An 18,574-nucleotide genomic window follows, 5' to 3' on the forward strand; every position below is an offset into this window, starting at 1 on the left:
GTAGCCCACACCAGTCCTGTGGTAGTATCTTAGGACGTGTGTGTGTGTGTGTGTGTGTGTCTGTCTGTCTGTCTGTCTGTCTGTCTGTCTCTGTGTCTGTATATAAGCTATGGAACTCCTGTGGCCAGACAGGAGCCTCTTTTCTCCTTCCTCCACGTGTGATCTGGGAATTGAACTTAGGTCATCAAACTCAGCAGCCTGTAACTTTAATTTTTCAAACCTTATTTTTTTTTAATGAGCCAACATTTTATTTATTCATTTCTTGCATTTGAAGTACTCCTCAGTGACATCCTTGGCCTGAGATTCTTTGCCAAAGTCCTTAACCACCACGCAACTGCAACCAACCACTTTCTGAGGTTTCCCCTCCCGAGCGATCAGTTTTACAGAGGCCTACCCGTGCCCCTAGTTTCTTGCTGTCGGGAGCCTTTATCAGGTTGATTTGGTGCTCGGCACAAAATGCCTCCACCACGAGCTCATCACAGCTGGATGTGAGCACACGGAGATGGGCTTGCGCTAGTCTAAGGCTTTGGCAGCTTCCTGTATGCCACGTGCTAGGCCACCATGGATTAGGGTGGTCTTCAGCACCTCTTGTGGAGCAGTGTTGACATCCATTACACCTCCGGCAGCTACGCCTTCCTCGGCCATCGCAGTGGATTATGGGTGACGCTGAATCTTGAACGCACCTGAGCTTCCGCCTCCGCACAATTTGGCGGAGACAGGAGGAAAAAAAAAAAAATCAAACCTTATTTTTAATGATAGTTCTTAAAGACTTTAACTTTCCTTGTAGCTTAGCTGGTAGAGTGCCTGCCTCATACGTGTGAATAGAAGAAAGGGCATTAGGGTTAATCCCTAAAGGTAAAGCAAAAGACCAGTCCTGGTTAGAAGAGTGGATATCATTTTGCAAGTCTGTATTAGGTTCCGCAGAAGGCAGAGGACAGCGAGAGGAGCCTGAGCCCTCTCTGGTAAGTTGTCATTACTCTAAAGACAGGCAGAAAGAAATTATGCCCTCTAGGTAGTCACCTTTTTTTTCTTTCTTTTTTTTTTTTTTGAGACTATGTCTCACATAGCCCAGGTTGGCATCGAAATCATGAACCTCTTGCCCCGCCACTTTCCAAGTGCTGGGTGGGATTGCAGGCGTATGCCACCATGCCCACCTTAAAGGTGCTGAGGATTAAACCCAGGGTTTCACCCAGATGAGGCAGGCACTCTATCAGCTAAGCCGTATGCCCAGTGCGCTCTCACTTCCCCCAACCCCAGAGTCTAAGTCATCCCAAGCAGGCTTCAAACTCACTACATGGCAAAGGACCACCTGGGATTTCCTTTATTTCTAAAATTGTGTGTCTATGTGTGCCTATGTGTGTCTGTGTGTGCCTATGTGTGCCTATGCATGCCTATGTGTGCCTATGTGTGCCTATGTGTGTCTGTGTGTGCCTATTTGTGCCTATTTGTGCCTATGTGTGCCTATGTGTGTCTATGTGTGCCTATGCATGCCTATGTGTGCCTATGCATGCCTATGTGTGTCTATGTGTGCCTATGCATGCCTATGTGTGCCCTATGTGCACCTATGTGTGCCTATGTGTGCCTGTGTGTGTCTATGTGTGTATATGTGTGCCTATGTGTGCTTATGTGTCTCTGTGTGTCTATGTGTGCCTATGCATGCCTATGAGTGTCTATGTGTGTCTATGTGTGCCTATGTGTGCCTATGTGTGTCTATGTGTCCCTATGTGTGCCTATGCATGCCTATGAGTGTCTATGTGTATCTATGTGTGTCTATGTGTGCCTATGTGTGTCTGTGTGTCTACATGTGCCTATGTGTGTCTATGTGCACCTATGTGTGCCTTTGTGTGACTATGTGCACCTATGTGTGCCTTTGTGTGTCTACGTGTGTATATGTGTGCCTATGTGTGGGTTTGTGCATGTGAATGAAGGCATCTGCAAATGTCAGAAGTAGGCACTGGATTCCCCTGGAGCTGGAGTTAGAAGCAGTTGTGGGCAGCCTGATGTGGGTGCTGGAAACCGAAGTCAGGTCCTCTGCTCTTAATGGCTGAGCTATCTCTCCAGTCCTGAGCGTGAGTTTCCAATCCTCCTGCCTCTACTTCACAAGTACTGGGATCACTGGTTTGTTCATCACACCTGACTTTATTAACTGTCTTTTAACAGCCATGTCAGTTGTTGGGAAAGGGAAGTGGTTCCTGCTACCAAAGAAGCGCATCTTAATCAAAGGCGTAAGAAGTAAGGACACTTCATAACTGTTTCAGATGAGCTGAATTATGATAAAAGGGACAGCCCGAGGCAAGGCATGATGACAAGCCATGTGATCTGCAAATTGAAGGTTACAGTGACTTTCTTTTTCTGGATCGTGTTGAGGGCTTGCAAGGGTGAAAGGTTAAGAGCTTGCAAGGGAGAAGTCAGCCTAGTCAGTTGTGGCAGTTCCTGGGGGAAGGCTTTAAATCATGGACAGCTAGCCCTGGGCTGCCTCAATACGGAAATCAAACAGGTAATGCCCAAAGGTCTTCCTAAGTACTTTCCTTAATCCCCACAATGTGCCAATGCGGGAGGGATCCCTGTAATCAGTGAGTGTGAGTAATAAAGAAATTAGGACCGAAGTCAGGGTGTCTGGATCCAGGCAGCCACCAGACTGGCTTTATGGTCCACAAGCAGTGTTTCACTATCGGGAGAACTTGTCCAAGACATGGAAATGGGCAGAAGAGGGAATAAAGAGTTCCCTGGTATCCATAGCGAACACATTCCTTGGGAAACACATTTTATAGAAAACACATTCCAAGACTCCTGGCGGGGGCCAGAAACCACAGATGGTACTGAATCCCATATACTCACTTCATATACCTGTGTCCAAGTTTAATGTGCAAGCTATGCACCATAATAGCTAACTGAAGCCTTGCTGTGAAAGGGGTAGTGGTTTGAATAGGTGTGGCCTCCAAAGACTTGTGGCCTTGTTGGAGGAAGTGTGTCACTGCGGAGGCAGCCTTTGAGGTCTCCCAGGCTCATGCGACTCTGAGTGTGATGGTCTCCGTATGCTATCAAGATGTAGAATCTCAGCCTTTCTCATGGCACCGTGTTTCCTGCCGTGATGATAACAGACTAAACCTCTGAAACTGTAAACCAGCCCCAGTCAAATGCTTTCCTTTGCTGTGGCCGTGGTGTCTCTTTACAACAATAAAATCATAAGGAAGACAAAAGGCACCATTCTTTTTTTTTTTTTTAAGATTTATTTATTTTATTTATATGAATACACTAGCTGTTTTCAAACACACCAGAAGAGGGCATCAGATCCCATTACAGATGGCTGTGAGCCACCATGTGGTTGCTGGGAATTGAACTCAGGACCTCTGGAAGAGCAGTCAGTGCTCTTAACTGCCAAGCCATCTCTTCAGCCCAAAAGGCCCCATTCTTAATCAACTTGGTCAACTCAGAAATATGGAAGGAACATCAGCAGTAGACTAGGGCTCTCCACCACCAGCAGATCCGCTTCTCCACCAGCAGATCCGCTTCTCCACCAGCAGACCCAGCCTCTCCAGTGATGTTTATACTCTTCAGTCTCCGCTAATTTCAAAACACGTCCCGCCTTTCCTAACCTACGTTACATGTTTGGCTTGGCTCCCACGGGATCCCTTGTAGAGTTTGTCTTTGTCTAGGCTCAGTGCTTTGGGTGAAAGTTTTTAAATAATTATTTTTTCTGGTTTGGTTTGAGGAAAGGATCTGTGTAGGTCAGGTTTGGTCTCAAATTTATAGTTTTCTTGCCTCAGCCTCCCCCTGTGCTAGGGTTACAGGTGCGAACCAAAATAATTTAAATCCTGTTATAACTATTAACTATTAGATTATTGTTAATATTCTGTTGTGAGCCTGGGTAGATGGTTCAGTGGTTAAGAGTGCTTATTGCAGTTCCTAGTGCCTATATTGGGTGACACAATCACCTGTAACTCCAGCTCCAGGGGATCTGATGTACTCTTCTGGCCGCTGTAGGCATCCATACTCCTGTGCACATACCCAGACGGAGACACATACACATAATTAAAAATAGATAGGACGTGGCGGCACACATGTTTAATCCTAGTACTTGGAAGGTAGAGGCAGGAAGATCTCTCTGAGTTCAAGGCCAGGTCGTCTCACGCAGTAAGTTCCAGGCTGGCCAGTACTGCACAGTGACACCCTGTATATGTGTATGTGTAAATATGTAGGAACATGCACATCCATGTGTGTGAATTCAGGCACATTCCCGTGGAGGTAAGAAGACAACCTTTCACCTTGTCTGAGGCAGGGACTCTTTGCTGGGCTTCTGCTGCATGTTCCGGGCTGGCTGGTCTGAGAGGTTTTGGAAATTTTCCTGTCCACACCTCCCATCTCCTCCCAGGAGAGGTGGGATTACAGATGCTCGCATCTGGCGTTTACGTCAGTTCTTCAGATTTGAATTCAGCTCCCAGTTGTATAGCAAGTACTTTTACCTTGACCAGGTTGGCCTGGAACCCTTGCTTCAGTGATCCTACTGCCTCAGTTTCCCCATGCCGTGATACAGACGTGATCCACCCACCATGCTTAGCTTCTCAGGAAAAAGTTTGAATCGGATATTGCCCGAATCTTGCAATCGGATATGGAGACACGGATTGTCATGTGAGTGGAAACCTAGAGTGCTCGCCAGCAGTTAGAGTCCTGGAGGCAGAGTATAAATGAGCAAGTGAGTGAAGGGACGGTCAGCTGATCAACATCATAAACAAGAAAAACCAGAGCTGAAGCTTGGGCGCTGTTCTCTATTGCTTCCTTTAGAGATCCTGTTCCCAGAGCCCTTGGTTCCTAGTAGAGCTCCTCCTATCCCCGCCCTAACACACACGCCCCGCTCCCTGTCCACATCAGCAGCTCCTTCCCACCTCAAGACCAGCCCCTGTGTGAGGACAGAAGGCAGCTCCAGGGTCAAAGCCAACTGAGGCTAAGAGGCCCCTTAGAAACAGGAGATCTGTGCCCTCTGATGCCTTTCTTTCCAAACCACAAGAACTAGTACAAAAATGCCATGAGGTTAAACTTCAAAAGCTGGGCCGTTTTCCTCTTAATGCCTGTCTCTGTATGTAGCAGATTTTACCAACAGTAAGTTTATTGATGGAGCTGGGTGCAGTGGCACATGCCTGTGCGCCAGGCCATGTGGGAGAAGCTGGAGCTGAAGAGTTCGAGGTCAGAGCTGGAGGGATGGCTCAGTGGTTAAGTGCACTTGCTGCTCTTACGGAAGACTTGGGCTCCATTCCCAGCACTCACAAGCTACAACTATCTGCAATCCAATTCCAGGGGATCCGCCAGGCTCACACGAACCAGGCACATGTACACCCTCGGGAAAAACACTCAGACGCATAAAGTAAATTAAATAAATCTAAAAAGGTTTGAAGAAAAAGTTCAACCTCTGAGCCAGACAGCAAAACTTTAAATTTGAAGTAAATTCAAAATGAATGGGTAAATCAGGAGGAGAGGAGGGAGGGAGAGGAGGAGGGAAGAAGAAGGGGAGGGAATGAGAGAGGGAGGGAGGAAGGAAGGAGGGGGAAGAAAGAGAAGAGAAAAAAGAAAAAAAACACTAAGACAAAGAAAATGGGGACAAGGAGAGAATGATAACTCACTTGCCTTGGCATTGGCTTTCTCTATAGCAGAAGACAGAGAGGAGAGCAGGCAGGACAGGGTAGGATTTCCAGTGGCCTCTGCTTCCCTCAGACCCTAAGTGCTAGGAAGCATTTTGGTGCAGCTGAGGAGGGAATCTCTCACCAGGTTCCCAAGCTCTTTGTCCCCATTTGCTGCTCGACGGAACAAGAAACTGTCCACTAGTAACAGCCAGGACCCATCAGGGCTGAAAACAAGCCTTACAGATGCAAAGGAACACACAGGCCCCCAGGTCTCCGCAGACATGGGTGAGCAAGGCTGGGCCTGGCAAGCATTTCCTTTCCTTGAGGAGTCTGGGCCATTCTGACCATCACGGCGCCCTGGGGTCCTTCCTTTTCAGAAGTCCCACCCATAAAGCCTCAGGAAAGGGATCTATTCCCTCTCTCCTGCCCCGGGTGTCTTTGTCTAGAGGACTACTATGGTAGTCTTTGGCTGACACTGCTCTCAACCCCAGGGGCCTCCAGTCAGGGGACTCCTGACCAGCTGACTACACCGGCTCGTCAGCAGGAAGCAATGTGGTGGCTCTGGAATGCCTCCCTCTCCACATCTCCACACCTCTTTGTTCTTCTGAGCCACTGGCTTCACAGTCACACTTCCTGCTGGAAACCTACACTGTTCTCACTGACTTACATCATGAGGCTTTCCATATTTCTATTCTGAGCTCTGAGAGGAGATGAAGATGAATCATGTCACTGCGCCTCTAATGAGAAGGCAGGTGAGGTCACACTGCTGAGACACAGGACAACGCACACGGCCTTCTCTGAGACTCAATGATAGGAACTGAGGCCAGCGGACACGGCCCGATGACGTCACAGGGCAGGGAGAGAAGACATGTCAGGAACAGCCTTGGAGAGGGTGTAAAGCTATCTGGGGCCACAGCTAAAGGACGGTTGGAGGGTAACTCGCTACAGAGATAGACCAAGGTCATAGTCTGCATAGCTCAGACTGGCAATATTAAGGACTGACTAGCTGGCAAGCCCAGAGCCCGTGGAAAGCCTGCTTGCCATGTTGGTGTTGTCAGAGGAGGGAAAGAGATGGTACCCTCAGGGGAAGAGGGGGAGTTGGGACAGTGGGCTTGTTTTTGCCACAGAAGGCCATGCTAGTCCACAGAAGGAAGGCCCCAGGAGAAAGGAAAGCCTTGACTATGTAAAGAATAAGAAAGAGGGGGTTGAGGATTTAGCTCAGTGGTAGAGCGCTTGCCTAGCAAGCACAAGGCCCTGGGTTCAGTCCCCAGCTCCAAAAAAAAGAAAAAAGAAAAAAAAATAAAAGAATAAGAAAGAGACAGACAGAGTCTGGTCCCAGCCAGGAGGAGGCTTGGGAAATCATGCCCAATGGGGATGTTAGTTAAACATCTGTTAGTTAAAGCAGAGTGTGACGCTACAGGGTTTGATAAAGCTACCATCAAAGTGTAGTCCAAAGGTGGCATAGTAGTGACTTTTTCCTGTCCCTGAAAGAAAACACCCGACTAAAGCAACTGGTTTGCAAGTTGAGCGTGTAGTCCATTACAGTTAGAGTCAGGGCAGCGGGAGCAACTGGGGGGGCTCACTGCGTCTGCAGACAGGCAGGAGGGAGGGGAGAATGGTGGTGGCCAGTTTGCTTTCTCCTTTATATTAGTTCAGGACCCCAGCCTTGGGAATGGCGCCACCCATGGTTAGTGCGAATCTTCCTGTCTCGACTAAGCTAATCTAGAAACACCCTTACAGACATGCTCAGAGGGCTGCTTCCATGGTGACTCTGAATCCCATCAACTTGGCAACTGAAATAAGCCATCGCGGTTGTCACTGCTTTCACTGCTATCTCCAGGTGACTTGAAGGCTCGAACTTGAGCCTAGACGCCTGTGACAACATGAGGAAGGGCAAGCCGTGAGGAATAAAGCAATGTTCATGTGACTAGCTTGCCGGTCCTTTCAAGAACTGAATCAGTGAGCTTCATGGAAAAAGGACCCAAAGGAACAGAAAACGCACGCATGCATGCACCCACGCACGCACGCATGCACGCACGCACGCACGCACGCACGCACAGATCCATACAGGGGTATTCAGGGGTCTCATCTTCAGTTATTTTTCTTTCAGGAAGAATTAGATGGAGAAAATGATTGTTTTAATATTAATTATAATACTGCACAGGCCCCACTTGGCTTAGCTCCTCTAACTTCGTCGCTCCCTTCCGTATGGAGGCAAAGAGAGTAGAGTTCCAGCCAAAATGGAGGATCCGGTGCACTTGGCTCCCTCAGCCGTCAGTCAGTCTTCCCTTCTGTAGGAACACAGGGGCTTGGGGCTTATCCTGGGCACTAAGGTGCTCACATGAGCTGGGCATGGTGGCGTGCATCTATAATCCATCACTGTGGTACTTGTGAGGCAGTAGAATCGTTAATCCAATGACAGCCCAGGCTATACAGCCGGTTCCCCGCCAGTCTGGGCTACACAGAGAGAACCTGACTCACAAAACAGAACAAGTAAAACAAACAGAACTTAAAGCCAGGCTGCTGACTAACACAACAGGCATGCTGGGGCTGCCAGACCGCACTTGCCACACAAGCCCGACCGCTTGAGCTCCATGCCTGCCACTCACAATGGAACGAGAGAAGTGGCCCTTCCGAGTCGTCCGCTGGCCTCCACATGTGTGCCACGGCCCATGTGTGTCTGCAACGCATGCAGGCCAGATCTCTCTCACACATAAAATACAATCATAAACTAAACTAAGCACATGCTGCCCATATGCCGGAAATCTATCAATGCATTTGTCATTGATTTTTCTAGAAAATATGTACATAACTAAAACCCCCCATCTCTCTCTAAGCAGAGACATTTTCTGTCTTGAATGAGTAACCAAATGAATCTATTCTTGACTGGAAAAGTATCACATTAAACATGATTTCATAAATGTAATTGGTTAAAACTAAGTTTTAAAATGTTTAATTATAGTTTTATTTGTGCATGTGTGTGTGTGTGTGTTTGTGGTCTGTGTGTGTGTGTGTGTGAGTGTGCACAGGCGTGCATGTGTGTGTCTGTTGGCACTCACATGCCATGGTACATACATGGGAGTCAGAGGACAGCGTTTTCATTTTCAGTCAATTTTCCTTCAGGGAAAATTAGATGAAGAAGCGAGAACAGATGATTGCTTTAACATTAGTTATAATACTGCGCAGGCCCTCTCAGCTTAGCTCCCCTAATGTCTCTGATCCCTCCACATGGAGGCAAATAAAAAGTAGAGTAAAGTTCCCGCCCTATGTGAAGCATCTGCTGCACCCTCTGACATGGAGGTCTCGGGGACCGAATTCAGGTCATCAGGCTTGGCAGGAACGTCCTTACTTAATGAGCTGTTTTGCTGCTTTATTTTGATATAAGGACTGGAGATGTAGCTGCATTGGTAGGGTGTTTTCCTAGCATGGAGTCAGGTCTCAACCTGGGCTGGTGGCACGCTCACCTCTGAAGGAGACAGAACCTGGGAAAAAGGAACCTAAAAATGAGGCACACAAAGACTCAGGCAACGGCCAGCTTTATTCAGAGCGTCGGACAATGTATACCCTGAAGGTTAAGAGCGGTCACCCGAGTAAAGTTCTCAGGAGCTCAAGGTCTATACAATCACAAGGACAAGCTGCATGTGGCAGAAGTGTGTTTCTCCATGGAAACACATATAAGAAAACAGCAACCGCCAGGTGTAGTGCATAACCTGAAGTGACCTCACGCCTATCTGTTACTCCTGAGGCCATAAGGCTCTTGTCTCGTGGGGCCTGAGATTGATTTCCAGACAGATATAAGAAATAGTAAAATATCTCAGACATGGAGATATAGGTATAGGCAGACATGGAGACCCACATCACTGTCACGCATCAAGCCTGGGGTTCCACTCTGCGTAGGTCCAGTCTGTGGACCAGGACGAGGGCTGAGTCAGGAAACACAAGGATGTTGGGCTCCCTGAAGGAAGGGTGGTGGGGCTTCCGTGCAAGGCTCTTAGCTCAGTGATGTCAGTGGTGAGTCTGTCTGATGAGCCACTGTGAGGTTTTGATAAAGGAATCCTCCCGTGGAAGTTTTCTCTCTGATAGAAAACTCAGAAGAATTAAAGCTCTGGCAAAAAGAGACCCACAGAGATTGCCACAGCCTAGGTTGGCCAGGACTCACCAGAGACACAGATCAGTTGTGCATACACTCAAAAAGGCTTAAGGAGTTGATCATAGTGGCTATTGAGTCTAAAACTTGATGGGTGAACGTGGCAGGCCATTTAGATTCCAGAAAAACTTGTCGTTCAAATTCAAAGGCAATTAGGTCAGAGATCCAGGAAGTGTTCACGTTGTAGATGAATAAGAAATGTTCTGACAGACTCCTTCCTGTGTGGGAGAGGCCAGCGTTTCCTTGTATTCAGGCCTGAATTGACTGTATAATCTACTGTAAATGCCCATCCCTTTAAATGTAAATGTCATCCCAAAATACCCTCAGGAAATCACTCAAAATAACATCTAAGCAAATGTATGAGTTATGGTTTATCTCAGTAACAGAACAGAGGTCTAGAAAGTCTATAACCCTGAGTTCAGCCCCTAGTAGCCCCCAGATTGCAAAATTTTGGGTATGATGGTCCAGTTAAACTAACATCTTAAATTTTCACACTTATCAACAGATAGGTCTGTAAGTCTCTGAGTATTTGACAATCTGAAGAAATTGTCCGAGGACTTGACCGGGCATCCTGAGATGGGAACAGCCCATTACTGCAGTGGTAAATACTGACTGTCAACCCATCAGGATCTAGTGTCACCTAGGAGACAAGTCTTGAGCTTATCCCTGAAGGTTTCTAGACTGGGTTTGAGATGGGAAAATCCACTCTAACTACAGACAGTACCATTCCATGGGCTGGAGACTCAGACCAAATAAATCAGGCAAAAACGAGCTGAGGATCAGCATTCACCTGGCTCCTGTTGCAGATGCAACACGACCAGCTGCCTCAAACGCCCGCCGCCAGGGCTCCCCCACCAGAGCAAACTCTTCTTCAAGTTGCTCTAATCGGTCAGGTGTTTGTCACAACAATGGGAAACGTTATCCTAGGTCGTTCCTAAATCCAGTACTAGTGTCCTCATAAGAGCCACGCAGAGGACCATTCAGAAGAGAAGAAAGCGTTTTGGATGCCCAGATGAGGCTGGAGGGACGTGGGCGCTCAAAATAAGCCAAAGACTGTCTACAGCGGCCACCAGAAGCTAGAAGAGCCAGACGGAAGGTGTCCCCTAGAGTCTGCAAAGGGAGCACAGGTAGTATGGGGCTTTGGATATCAGGAGTGTAAGAGTAAGTCTGTGTTGTTCTACTTTGTGGTTGAATGTTACTGAGGAGGCTGACACATCTGGGAGACATCAAGTGGCTCATCTTTCTCCCTACCCTACCCTGGCTACTCACACCTTGGGCTTGTGTGGGCACGTGCTTGCACGCGCGCGCGCACACACACACACACACACACACACACACACACACGTCAAGGGCAGGAGTCACTTCTGAACCCTTTACCTCTAGTCTTTTACCTCCTACCCTCCTACCCAAATCCTACTCTACCGAAGGAGCCCCGATCCTGCCCACTGTTGGCCAGCATTTCTCACTTGTCAGCACTTCAGCTCTGTCTTCTCTATTATTCTAGCTGCAGACCTTCAAAGATAAGCCCTGATTCTGTCTTCTGGGCCTACGAAGCCATAAGCTGGCTCAGCCCTGGACACACTCACTGTGGTGGTTTGAATATACTTAACCCAGAGAGTGGCACTATTAGGAGGTGTGGCCTTGTTGGAGGAAGTGTGTCACTGTGAGGGTGGCCAGTGAGACCCTCTTCCTAACCATGTGGGAGCCAGTCTTCTAGCTACCTTCAGAACAAGAGGTAGAAGTCTCAGCAACTCCAGCGCCATGCCTGCTTAGATGCTGCCATGCTTCCGCCATGATGATAACGGACTGAACCTCTCTGAACCGTAAGCCAGCCCCCAATTAAATGTTTTCCTTTATAAGAGTTGCTGTGGTCATGGTGTCTCTTCACAGCAATGAAACCCTAACTAAGACACACTCCCTGTCACTGTCTCCCAAGTCAGAGAGCATTCGTTGAGCATTTACCCAAGTCAGCATTCTTCGGTATGGAAGCATCTAGAAATCCGAGGTCACTGTCAGCTCAGTGATTTATTGTCCTCCGCCTCTTTGAAAGCATGACGTGCCCCAGGGCTCTAGAAGTCTGCTAAGCATCTGTTTCTTCTTGCAGAGTACGAGATGCACACCCCCTTTGGCTATTAGAATCAGAGACAATTACAAAGCCCCCTTTCCAATGTGTAGTTTCAGTTTTTGATTTTTACTGAAGAAAACACGTAAGTCGATGAGAGCAAGGCCAGGGCCAACCTCAACAGGTGGAAGTACAGAAGAAGCTAAGGCCTGTCCTCTGTGTTTTGAGACAGTTGTACTGCGTAGCCCTCACTTGTCTGGAACTCACTATATAGACCAGGTCGGCCCTGGGTGATCCTCCTCTCTCTGCATCCCAAGTGCTGGGGATTTAGGCATGTGCCACCATGGCTGACTAAGGGGATACCTTTGTTTGTATAAGAAAAGGTGCAGGACGATGAAGTTGTGTTTTCTAATCTAAAGTTTACCTAAATATTGATTTCGACCAAAAAGTTTGATCTAAAATCTTGATCTTTTTCTTTTACATTTATTTATTTTTTTGTGTTTGTCTAATATGTGTATGGGCATGAGCAGGTCAACTTGTTGATTTTATCTACCATGTGGGTTCTCGGGTTCAAACCCAGGTCATCAGACTTCGTGACAAGCACCTTTACCTGCCGAGCAGCGCAAGGGTCTCATGGAGCTCAGGTTGGTCTTGCATTCACCATGTAGGTGAGAAGGACCTTCAAATCCTAATCCCTCCAACAAACTACACTAGTGTCTGTGGTGGCACACGCCTCCCAGCACTGAGGGGGCAGATACAGGCAGGTTTCTGAGTTTGAGGCCAGCCAGGACTGTATGGACAGGGTCTCAAAAAAACAAAACAAAACAACAAAAGTTGACACTGTAGCTCGACATGGTAGCTCTTGCCTTGAATCCCAGCATTTGGGAGGCAGAGGCGAGATTGACATTGCCTTTGAGTCAGCTTTGGCTGCGGTGTGAGACCACGTTTCCCCAAATGTGCACTGTAAAACAGAATCCAGTGGTGAAAACACTGGGCCAAGCAAGGTGGAGCATGCTTTTAATCCCAGCACTTGGGAGGTTGGGGAAGGAGGATCAGAAGTTCAAGGCCAGAGTGGATTACGTAATCTCAAAATAATTATACACACACGTATATATCGATATAAATCTGTAATGTCAACCTGTTAACACTTCCTGAGTTAGAATATGCTTTCTCCATATTTGAGTTTTCCTTAAAATAACAAAACTACGATGATGATGACGACGACACATACACACACATATACACATATACACACATATACACATATACACACACACATACACACACATACAACATACCACACACACATACATACACAAACACATACACACACATACATACCACACACACATACACACATACGTACCACACATACACATACACACATACACACACACACATACACACACACACACACACACACACACACACACACACACACACACACACACACACACACACACACACACACACACACACACACACACACACACACACACACACACAGAGTTCCTACTTGCAAGGTTTCAGGAGTCCCCTAAATTCTGCTGTGGGCCTTAGGCAGGGAGCCAGTGCACCCAAATCATCCTTCTCTAAGAAAGCCACCTTGTATCTTTTCCACTGTTCCTGCTTTGAGTAACCTACAATGTGTTTAATCAACTGACTTTAGGCCGGCTGGGACTGCCTTGGGCTTGTTCATTATATGGGAGAATTAGTATCTTTCCCATCTAGGGACAGAGTCCTCACATTTCATGAGGTGGTCTCTTAGGTTCTTCCAGAAAGGTTTTATAGTTTTTTTCATGTTAATGGTTTAAACGTTTTCATGTAGAATGATTCCTAGGTATCAGATGTCTTTGGCATTCTGTGAATGAGAATTTTCTTTTGTTACTTTAAAAAAAAAAAAAAAAGAAAGAAAGAAAGAAACCTACTTACTGCTGGCAATTTTGTATCTAGCCAAATTGGCAAACACTGATTATAATAATTTTTAGGCCGAGTCTCTTTGGGATTATCTATGTGGTCAACCATGTAATCCATAAATACTATGGTTTTAATTCTTCCCAATGCTTACACTTTCTGTAGCCCGTCTTGTGTTGGCTAGACCTGTCAGCACGGTGAAGCGATGTGCGGCTGTGAGGATGTCGCCATTTAGCATCATCCTTGGTCCTTAACATCGATTCACGCAGTTTTTCTTATCGAATTAAGATTGGGATTTTTGTCAGTTGTCTGCTTTTAAAATCGGAAATACTTTTTCAAAAGTTAACTTAGTTTTTGTGGTTAATACAATAGATTAGATAGAGAGATTTTTCTAAAATCGAACCATCCTGATGGTTGAGCAATAAAGGTCATTTGACCATTAGGGGCCATTCTTAAGATACATTGTTGGGACTCCCCGAGAATCTGCTGGCCAAAGAAGCAGGTAGGCGATCTTCAGACCCTCATTCTCCCTGCTCTGCTCCCAATCCAGTCCCACGGCCTCACCTCAGCTCTATAGAGACCCTGCAGTGGCTCCCCCTTTCTCTCTGCCCCATCTCCCAAATCTGAGGACCATGATGATCTTCCTCACCACCCATCGCTTTGCCTCCAACTCTCATAAGCATGGCAGGGGAGTCTGTGGGCCCCAGCAGCCTGGGAGGCAGGTGAGCAGTTTTCAGGCCCCTCCTCTCCCTCCTCTCCTTCAAATCTAATGCCCTAGTGTCTGCCGCAGCTCAGTAGCAGACTTCAGGCTGTTGCCGTTCTCCCTCTCTGCCCCCATTCCCAAGGAAATCAGCACACCCTGTTTTACTCCCCCATGGACCCCTGTGCACCCCCTTCTAGCCCATCACCTCCAAATGTCAGCTCCCGATACCAAGAGACAGCTCCTTTAAAAACAAAAGCCCAAGGGGCAATACCCACAGATCTGAGCAGCACTCTCTACTCACAGCCACCACACGCCCAAAAAACAGAGAGGGCAACAGAAGCCAAGGAATGAACCCTGACCCAAAAAGGACAAGACCAGATACCAGTGCCGGGAATCACAGTCCTCCCGACCCAGACTCCTAGATGCCAGCATAAAAACACAACCGACAGCAGCCAGTGTAACGTGTATTCAGAGCCCAGCAACCCTGCCACAGTAGACCCTGAGACATATGACATAGCTGAAACACAGCACAAGGCCTTGAAAAACAGCCTTCATGAAAATGACGGCAGTCCTTAAAGAGGAAGTGAAAAAATTCCTTAAAGACATCCATGAAGACACAAACAGTAGAGGGAAATGAATAGAACAGTGCAGGACCTGAAAGTGGAAACAGAATAAAAAAACAAAACAAAAACAAAAACAAAAAAACAAAACAAAACAAAACAAAAACCCTGAGGGAAATCTGGAAATAAAAAATGTAGACACTGGAGCCAGAATGCCAGAGGCCAGCCTCCCCACCAGAATACAAGAGATGGAAGAGAGAATCTCAGACAGAGAAGGCACAATGGAAGGAATGGATACTTGGTCAAAGAAAATGGTAGCTCTGAAAGAATCTGGCATGGCCAGGTGGTGGTGGCACAACTCTTTAATCCCAGCACTCAGGAGGCAGAGGCAGGTGGATCTCTGTGAGTTGGAGGCCAGCCTGGTCTACAGAGTGAGTTACAGGACAGCCAGGGCTACACAGAGCAACCCTGTCTCAAAAAACAAACAAACAAAAAAATTATGGCACAAAACTCCCAGGAAATCTATTAAAAGGCTAAATATACAAATAATAGGAATAGAAGAAGACGAAAAAACAGGTCAAAGGCACAGAAACTATTTTCTAAAAATATCATAGGGGAATATTTCCTAGCTTCTAAGGAGATGCCTATCAAGGTACAAGAAGCATACAGAACACCAAATAGAATGGACCAGAAAGAAAGTCCCCTCAGAAGATGCAGAGGAAAGAAGGAACAGTAAAAGCTGCAAGGAAAAAGACAAATCACATACAAAGGCAGAGTCGTTTTGTTAACACCTGACTTCTCAAAAAGTCAGACTCTAAAAGCCAGCAGGGCCTGGACGGATGTTCTACAGACTCTGAGGAACCACGGATCCCATCCCAGACTGCTACACCCAACAAAAGTTGCGATAGCAATAAGTGAAGGAAATAAGACACTTCATGATAAAACCAAATGTAAGCATTATCTGATTACAAATCCAGCCCCACAGAAGGTGCTGGAAGGAACTCCAGCCTAAAGAGGTTAACCAACTCCGCCCCCACAAAAAAAAAAAAAAACCCACAAGGAATAATCACAGACCACCAAATTGGGGGTGGGGGACATCGCCACAACAAACTAATGGGAGTCGACAAACACTGCTCACTGATAATTCTCAACACCGACGGTCTCGATTCCCCAATAACAAGACCGATTAGCAAAGTAGGATCCTACTTCCTGCTGCATCCAAGAAACACACCACAACATCCAGGGGAGACATAACTTCAGGGTGAAGGGACCAAAAGGGCTATTCAAATCAGACAGACCTACTAAAGAGCTGGTGTGGCTGTTTAATGTCTGACAAAATAGGCTTCAAACCAAAAGAGATAGGGAAGGACACTACATATTCAGAAAAACAACAACAAAACAATAAAACCCACTAAGAAGACATTTCAATTCTTTTTTTTTTCTTTTTTTCAGAGCTGGGGACCGAACCCAGGGCCTTGTGCTTGCTAGGCAAGCACTCTACCACTGAGCTAAATCCCCAATCCCTCAATTCTTAACATCTATGCTGGTTACCAAACACAAGGGCAACTGATTTCTAAAATGAAATGTTAGTACAGCTTAAATCACACCTTGACCCTCACACACTGATAGTGGGAGACTTCAGCATCCCCATGCTCACCAATAAACAGGTCATCCAGAGAAAAACTGAACAGAGACGTGCTGGAGCCAACAGATGTTAGAAACCAAATGGGCCGAACAGGTGTCCACAGAACATTCCACCCGAACGCAGAGTGTACCTTCTCAGCACCTCACAGAACTTTCTCTAAAACTGAACACATCCTCGGTCAACAAAGCAAGTCTCAACAGATACCAGGAAACTGAAATAACTCCCTGCATTCCGTCTGACCACCGTGGATTAAAGCTGGACATCAACAACAACAGAGACAATAGAAAGCCTACAAACTCATGGAAACTGGACGACTCACTGCTGAATAAAAAAAGGGGGGAGGTCAAGACAAATTAGGAAAGAAATTGAAGACTTTAGAGAACTGGATGAAAACGAATACATATCATACACAAACTTGAGGGAAACGAAGAGGGTGGTTCAGAGGCAAGCCCATAGCACAAAGGCCTGCATAAAAAGGGGGTGGAGGGGAACTCATACTAGGAACTTAATAGCACAACTGAAAGTTCTAGAACAAAAAGAAGAAATAACAGCCAAAAGGAGTAGAAGGCAAGAAATAATCAAACTCAGGACCGAAATTAGTGAAACCAAACCAAAACAGACAAATTAAAAAAAAAAAAATCAATGAAACAAAGATGGTTCTTTGAGAAAAATCACTAAGATTGACAAATCCTTAGCCAAACTAACTAAGAGGTGGAGGAAGAAGATCCATGTTAAAGTTAGAGATGAAATGGGGGTGGGGCATAAGTGCTGGGGAGATGGCTCAGTGGTTAAGAGCACTGACTGCTCTTCCAGAGGTCCTGAGTTCAAATCCCAGCAACCATATGGTGGCTCACAACCATCCGTAATGGAATCTCTTCTGGTGTGTCTGAAGACAGCTACAGTGTACTCACAATACGAGAAATAAATAAATAAATAAATAAATAAATAAATAAATAAATAAATCTTTAAAAGAATAGAAAGAAGAAGAAAAGAAAACGGGGGCATAAAACAACATTCACTAAGGAAGTCCAGAGAATCACAAGGGAAAACATTTTCTCCTCTGTGGTTCCATCCTCTTGATGACTTTAGCCTAGGTAAAGTTGAGAGAAAATTAACCGGCATAGACTGTTTCCAGGATGACCTGGAACTCAAGGTCCACTTCACACCATGGAATGCCAAGAGACTACTGGGTGCCACCCAGTAAGGCACTGACATTTAGTTATAGATCACCTCAGGTGGGACATAAGCCTGAGTCAGTACGGGACCGTGGAGATGATCACTTACCGCTGAAAGGGAGGGTTGTATTTATAACAAGCAGATCGTTAGCCGGGATCCCTCTGGGGGTCCCTGAACACTGAAAACATAAACGTGCACCCTTTGTAAGCAGAAGCATATTTTCTGTCCTAACAGCTTACCTGAAGGTGATCTAATTTTCCTTCAATCTAAGGAGCCTAAGGTTTCTAAATATGGAGAACTTTGTGGTTGCTAAGGACCCCTAGTAAGTTTCGGTGTCCCCATTGCTTTGTTCAGAGGAATGCATTGGCAGATGTCCTGAAATCACCTGTGTGGAAACCGAGTGGAAAGGACAGTGGAATTCACGTTGTGGATGCCGTCCGTCCAGTGTGCATTCAGAAGCTCAGTAGAAACTTTTTTTTTTTTTTGCTTTTTTCGGAGCTGGGGATCAACCCAGGCCTTGCGCTTCCTAGGCAAGCGCTCTACCACTGAGCTAAATCCCCAACCCAAACTTTTTTTAATTGAAAATAAAATCACTGAGTTCAGTCATCCATCAAGAACAGGGAAGTGGCCCTCAGGTGCCAGCTGTCCTCCTACTTCAAACCCAGTGTCCAGGAACACAGGAACAATTCAGAGCCTCTCTTTCCCTCCCTTTCGAAGAGGCGGGGCTTGAGACTTAGTCTGGACCGCAGGTG

At 46.5% G+C, this 18,574-nt stretch overlaps 1 pseudogene; it reads right to left on the minus strand.

Moving 5' to 3' along the window:
• Positions 1 to 234: 234 nt before the first annotated feature.
• LOC116885759 lies at positions 235 to 4,090 on the minus strand (annotated as a pseudogene).
• Between the last annotated feature and the right edge of the window lie 14,484 nt (positions 4,091 to 18,574).

The sequence above is a fragment of the Rattus rattus genome, chromosome 1 (genome assembly GCF_011064425.1).
Source record: "Rattus rattus isolate New Zealand chromosome 1, Rrattus_CSIRO_v1, whole genome shotgun sequence".
Classification (NCBI taxonomy): Eukaryota; Metazoa; Chordata; class Mammalia; order Rodentia; family Muridae; genus Rattus; species Rattus rattus.